A 6,265-nucleotide genomic window follows, 5' to 3' on the forward strand; every position below is an offset into this window, starting at 1 on the left:
GCAATCCAGAGACTGTCCCACCTGTGGATCCATTCCATATACAGTAGCCAAACCTGGAAGCTATTGCATATGCTGGGAAGTACTTGCTGACAGGTGCCTGATGTGGCTGTCTACGGAGAGGCTCTGGCAGAGCCTGACAAATACAGAGGCAGATGCTCGAAGTCAACCATTGGACTGATGGAGGAACTGGAGAAGGGACTCAAGGAGCTGATGGGGTTTGCAGCCCCATAGGGAAGCAACAGTGTCTACCGGCCAGATCCCCCCAACAGAGCTCCCAGAGACTGGACCACGAATCAAAGAGTACAAATGGAGTGCCCCATGGGTCCGGTGGCATATGTGGCAGAGGACAGCCTTTTTGGACATCAGTGGAAGGAGCAATCCTTGGGCCTGAGGGTGTTCAATGCCCCAGTATAGGGGAATGTCAGGGCAGGAAGGCAGGAGTGGGTGGGTGGGTGGGGGTACAGCCTCATAGAGGCAGGAGGAGCAGGGATAGGATGGGGGCTTCTGGAGGGGAGACCTGGAAAGGGAATAGCATTTGAAATGTAAATTAAGAAAATATCCAGTAATTTCAAGTTGCAAATAATTAATTAGTGGAAGTTTAAAACTATTAACACACACCCAACCTGCCAGAACCATTAGGATCAGACTCTTAAGACAGAGAGCAGTGCAACTTTATTAGTCATTAAGGAAATGCAAATCAAAACAACCCTGAGATTTCACCTCACACCAGTCAGAATGGCTAAGATTAAAAATTCAGGAGACAGCAGATGTTGGCGAGGATGTGGAGAAAGAGGAACACTCCTCCACTGCTGGTGGCGTTGCAAATTGGTACAACCACTCTGGAAATCAATCTGGCGGTTCCTCAGAAAACTGGGCACCTCACTTCCAGAAGATCCTGCTATACCACTCCTGGGCATATACCCAGAAGATTCCACAGCATGTAATAAGGATACATGTTCCACTATGTTCATAGCAACCCTATTTATAATTGCCAAAAGCTGGAAAGAACCCAGGTATCCCTCAACAGAAGAGTGGATGCAAAAAATGTGGTATATCTACACAATGGAGTACTATTCAGCCATTAGAAACAATGAATTCATGAAATTCTTAGGCAAATGGATGGAGCTGGAGAACATCATACTAAGTGAGGTAACCCAGACTCAAAATATGAATCATGGTATGCACTCACTAATAAGTGGGTGTTAACCTAGAAAACTGGAATACCCAAAACATAACTCACACATCAAACGAGGTACAAGAAGAACGGAGGAGTGGCCCCTTGTTCTGGAAAGACTTAGTGAAGCAGTATAGGGCAAAACCAGAACAGGGAAGTGGGAAGGGTTGGGTGGGAAAACTGGGGGAGGAAAGGGGGCTTATGGGACTTTCGGGGAGTGGGGGTCTAGAAAAGGGGAAATCATTTGAAATGTAATTAAAAAATTTATTGAATAAAAAAACAAAGACAGAGAGCAGTGTTTTATTTTGTCCTTCACTGGATAGTGGGATCACACGTTTCTTGTATAATGGCACTGTACCTGTGCTAAAAGAGCATGGAGCACATAGATAATCAGAGTAAACATGCCAGGGCACCGCTCACAGGAGGGCATAAGTTAGAAAACGTATACCATTCGAAATCTATCAGCTGATCTGAGGATTCTGTTACAAAAATAAAAATAAGCCTACCCCCCAAAGAACGAGAAACAGGATACAACAAGGAAAATGACCCTTAACAAAGGTTACCTATTAACCCCTCTAACTCCTGAATTTATGTGGCCAGGGGGACTTTAGTGATTAAGGATTGTGAATGGGAAGGATACGTAGACTATCAAATGGATTCTTATAAAAGACAGAGTCAGATAGAGGGAGAGAGAGAAGGGAAGAAAAGAGTCAATGAAGGAGAAAGGAAGAGAGGGTTAAAGAGGGAGAGTGTCAGAAAGAGGCAGCACATTTCCAGTTACAAGCAAAATGACAGAGAATTTGGAAAATGCTGCACTACTTGTTTTAAATATGGAGAAAGTGGACTGATTGTAAGCAAAGGAATTTAAGTGATCCTTGGAAACTAGGAAGAAATAAGCTTCCCTCAGGAGAGGGCTGATACAAACTAATTAGCCCAGTGAATTTGAATGTGACTTTCCAGAACTTGGGGAGAGTAGTTTTTCTTGTTTCTTATTTTAAGCTGTGAAGTTTATGGTAACTGGTGAATGTAAAAAATATAAAACTAATAGAACTCACTAAAATATCATTCATAACTTCTTATTCATGTGTTCATGTGGGGCTTTGAGCAGATGTACAGAAGGATGAGTCAGTTCATTAGCAAGCTAGGAAGTAAATAACAAACTTGGCAAAAGTCAACACAAGGACCAGCGACATGACTCAGTTTGACCCTCAGGCCTGCAAACCTATGATCCGCAGAAGCCACACAGAAAGGAGGGAACCAACTCCCACAAAGCTGTCTTCTAGCCTTACAGGCACTGTGATACCTATACACACACTCCGCACAAAATAAATGTTTAAAAAGCCATAAAAGTTACAAGGGACTGCAGAAAACAGAAGTTCTTCACTTTGATCAAAAACAACTTCAAAAAACTCAGTAACAACCCTGTGTGAAGCACTTCCTCCTAACATCAAGAAGTAGGAAGGACTTCAGTTCCCCCATATATCATCTTTCTAAACCTAACATGGAAGCATCTAGACTACACAAAAAGGCAGCAAAGGCAATGAAAGGGACAGAAATGCACACAGATGGAAAAGGAAGGAGCTCTGTATCTAAAACAAACGAACAGCAGCGAAATACGTTCATCAAGCTGCCAGCATGAGCAACGTAACGACGCTCAGTTGTATGTCTGTACCTTAGTGACAAGTAAATATAAACCAAAATTACAATGGAAGCTTATTTCCCCAGGAATGACATACTTAGGTATGAATTTGACAAAACATCTTCAGTACTTAAATATCAGAGCTATAAAACACTTTTGTAACAAATCAAAGATTTAAATAAATGAGGCATACCAAGAATGTGAATGGGTATAGTCAATTTAGTAAAATATGGCAAAAGGTTTCCAAATTGATAGGTTTAAAATGATAGTGCATGATTTATCTGGCAAGGCAAATATAACAAAAATGTAAAAAGAGCAAAACAGTGTGAGAGATCACTCTACATTTCAAATTACATCATTTAGCAACAGGAGTAAGTGTGCAGTATCAGCAGAGGATTAGAGGCTAGTCCAGAGGAATAAAATAGCCAAAATATGCACAAGTGATGATAGGCAAAGACTCAAACAATCCTCTAGAGGCAAAATATCCATTTTAACAGTTGGTAGGAAGCAATTGGACAAGCTTACAATAAGAAAAATAATAAAATTCAACCTTAACCCCATACATAAGGACACAGATGTAGAAGGAATAAAGAACTGTCTTCAAGTGATCTATACTGGGTGATGAGGTATCCATGCTCCCTCCCTTGGTGTGTACCCCTCCCCCACACCCCACCCCACCCCCACTCCCACAAAGCAACATGCTCCAGGGGAAGGCCACACATCCAAGCAAGCTCAAAGGGAACAGGACAGTTTGAACTTGACAGACTTATTTTTAAAAATCAAAATTGAATTGTTAGGGAAGTAGTATCTGGGAAGAATTGGAGGGTCAATATGTGTGGGACCATGAAAGGCAGTCTGTCTTCTGGTTGAGCTAGGTTTAAACCCTGGTGACCCAGCAGGTGTTCCTTCAAGGGATGGAAGGCCTTTTGCTGTGCTCCCGGACACTAGGCTCCTGAAGTAAGGCTGTGGCTCTCCATAATTCTGTGGCCATCAGTCATGTAGGGCAATGCCCCAAGCCCCTCCACAGAGAATGTAGCCTCAAGACAGATCTCCATTTTAATGATGTACCTAAAGGCCTGAAGGGCTTAGCCAATTAATCTCTCCTTTCCAGACAGTCCTCCCTGCAAAAGGTATCCCTGACAAAATAGGGTTTGGTTTCACTCATCACAACTCTCCCACCACCAACAAATGCTTTAAAGCCATGGACTGCCTCTTCTCATCTGGATCCACTGCCTTGCTGGAGCAATGGAGCAGGTCTTCCTCTAAAGAGCTGAGTCTAGTCTCATGCAGGAGGCTTCCCTGCACTCCCAGCTACTTCTTTGCCAAGCCAAGCCACTCACCTGAGCAAACTAAGGACTCTTGGGAGTCCCTGTGGGACCCGGCTGGAGCTCTCCTCCCCACCCTTTTCTCTTCAGCCCTGCGCTAGAACCAACCCGGAGGCCCCCTCCCCCCCCTTTGTTTTCAGCTCTTCCCTGGCATCCAGCAGTGTCTGTGGTGCCCAAAACTGAGAACCTGTCATCTCTGGCCTCCACTAGGCCTGGGGACCCACAAGCTGGCTTCCCCCAGTTCCCCTGGGACCTCAGACTGTGCTTCCCCACCCCCAGAGCTTGGGTCCTGTGACTTCACACAGCCCAACGCCTGCCCTGCAGCAATGTTGGATGCAAGAGCCCTGGGCAGGATATAGGACACCATTTTAACCCACAGCAGATGAATTATTGAAGATACAAGGGTGTGCACGCGCACGTGCGTGCGCACAAGCGTGTACACACACACACACATACACAAACCTGGCACTTGACATTTTGGCTAGATTGGCTGGCTAGGAAGTACACAGAGTCTGCCTGTCCACTCTGAGGTCACAGCTATGCCTGGGATTTATATGAGTAGTTGAAACTTGAATTGGGGTCCTCATACTCAGACTGCAAGCAGTACACCCACTAAACTACTCTCTACCCAGCTAGTGTTTATTGTCACAAGGTAAGTCACTTATTTAAACATAAAATGTAGATGATAATATGAGAGAAAATCTTCTAAGACCTAATGTTTGGTGAGGAACTGCAAAAAATATATTAAAAACATGCTGCCAGATGGAAAAACTGACCAACATCATCAAAATTTAAAACATTTGCTCAGGGAATAACAAGCTACAGTTATAGTCTCTCCATATCCAAATCATATCTGTCAACCACATAGTTGATAATAGACTCATCTAAAACTAAAGAATTCTCAAGGTTTCAAGGTTTAAAAATTCAACAGTGAAACAATCCTATATGAATCCTTGGATGGAAGCTGTTTACCATAGACAAGAATGGTCATGATTGTATGTGTTTAGAATGTAGGACCTGGACAGGCTCAGTGCAGCAGTGTAGGGAAATACCAGGACAGGGAAGTGTGAAGGGGTGAATTGGGGAACGGGGGGGGGGGGGGGGGGGGGGGGGGGGGGAGGGGGAAGGGGGAGAGGGCTTATAGGACTTTCAGGGAGGGGGGATCCAAGAAGGGGGAAATCATTTGAAATGTAAATAAGGAATATATTGAATAAAAAAAATAGAACGTAGGACCAGGGAAGGAAGGAAATTCTGTCATCAGCACTGGCCCCTATGCTCCTATTGAAAGTTCTATTTACATTCATTACTCCTGAAAATTATGTAGGATTCTGTCCAATAGCACAAGTGATTCTTAGGTTTGGAGGTCCCAAAATGAAAATTTCTGTGAGAAATTTATAGCCACACCAAGAAAGCCTTTCTCAGTGCCCTCAAATAACTATAAAACCAAACAGGAGGGGTAGCAGGAACCCCTTGGAGAGAGCCCTTTACTGGCCTTAATGTCTGTGTTCAAAAGAGCCATGAAATCCACCAGCAGAAGCATAGTTGTTTTCAATTCTACATCCCTGTGCACATAATGGCCTGTGGTAGTAACACAAAAGATAGGAGTGGTTTAATATAATAAAAATGATTTCTTGTGCAATGAAATTTTTCATCAAATACATGATTTTTTAAACCTTCTTGCAATAAACATTGATGTGCTTGTATCTCTGTGGTATGTTGACTTGGAGACAAGTCAAATAAATACCCAGAAGTGGTATAGCTGGGTCATTTTACACAGCTCTTTGGACATCAAGGGCTAGTGCAACCCTGTACCTAACAGCTAAAGCCTAGGTCTCTGGCAGGAGTGGAATGGTTAAAGAGAACCTGATAATAAGTACAGATATACATATATATATATGTAATATTTTTATGTGTGATATATGTTTATGTGTGTTATATATATATATATATATATATCATATGTAGGAATTTTATTAGTCATAATAAAGAATACAGTTAGCTCATCTGCAGGAAAATGGATGCAACTTGAGATGTTCCTATCAAAAAATTAGGCCAAATATACTCATACACACTGATGCCATTTATTTCTATTATTTATAGTTCTGATATCTATAAATAGATCTTATG

This window comes from Apodemus sylvaticus, chromosome 3 (genome assembly GCF_947179515.1).
Source record: "Apodemus sylvaticus chromosome 3, mApoSyl1.1, whole genome shotgun sequence".
NCBI lineage: Eukaryota > Metazoa > Chordata > Mammalia > Rodentia > Muridae > Apodemus > Apodemus sylvaticus.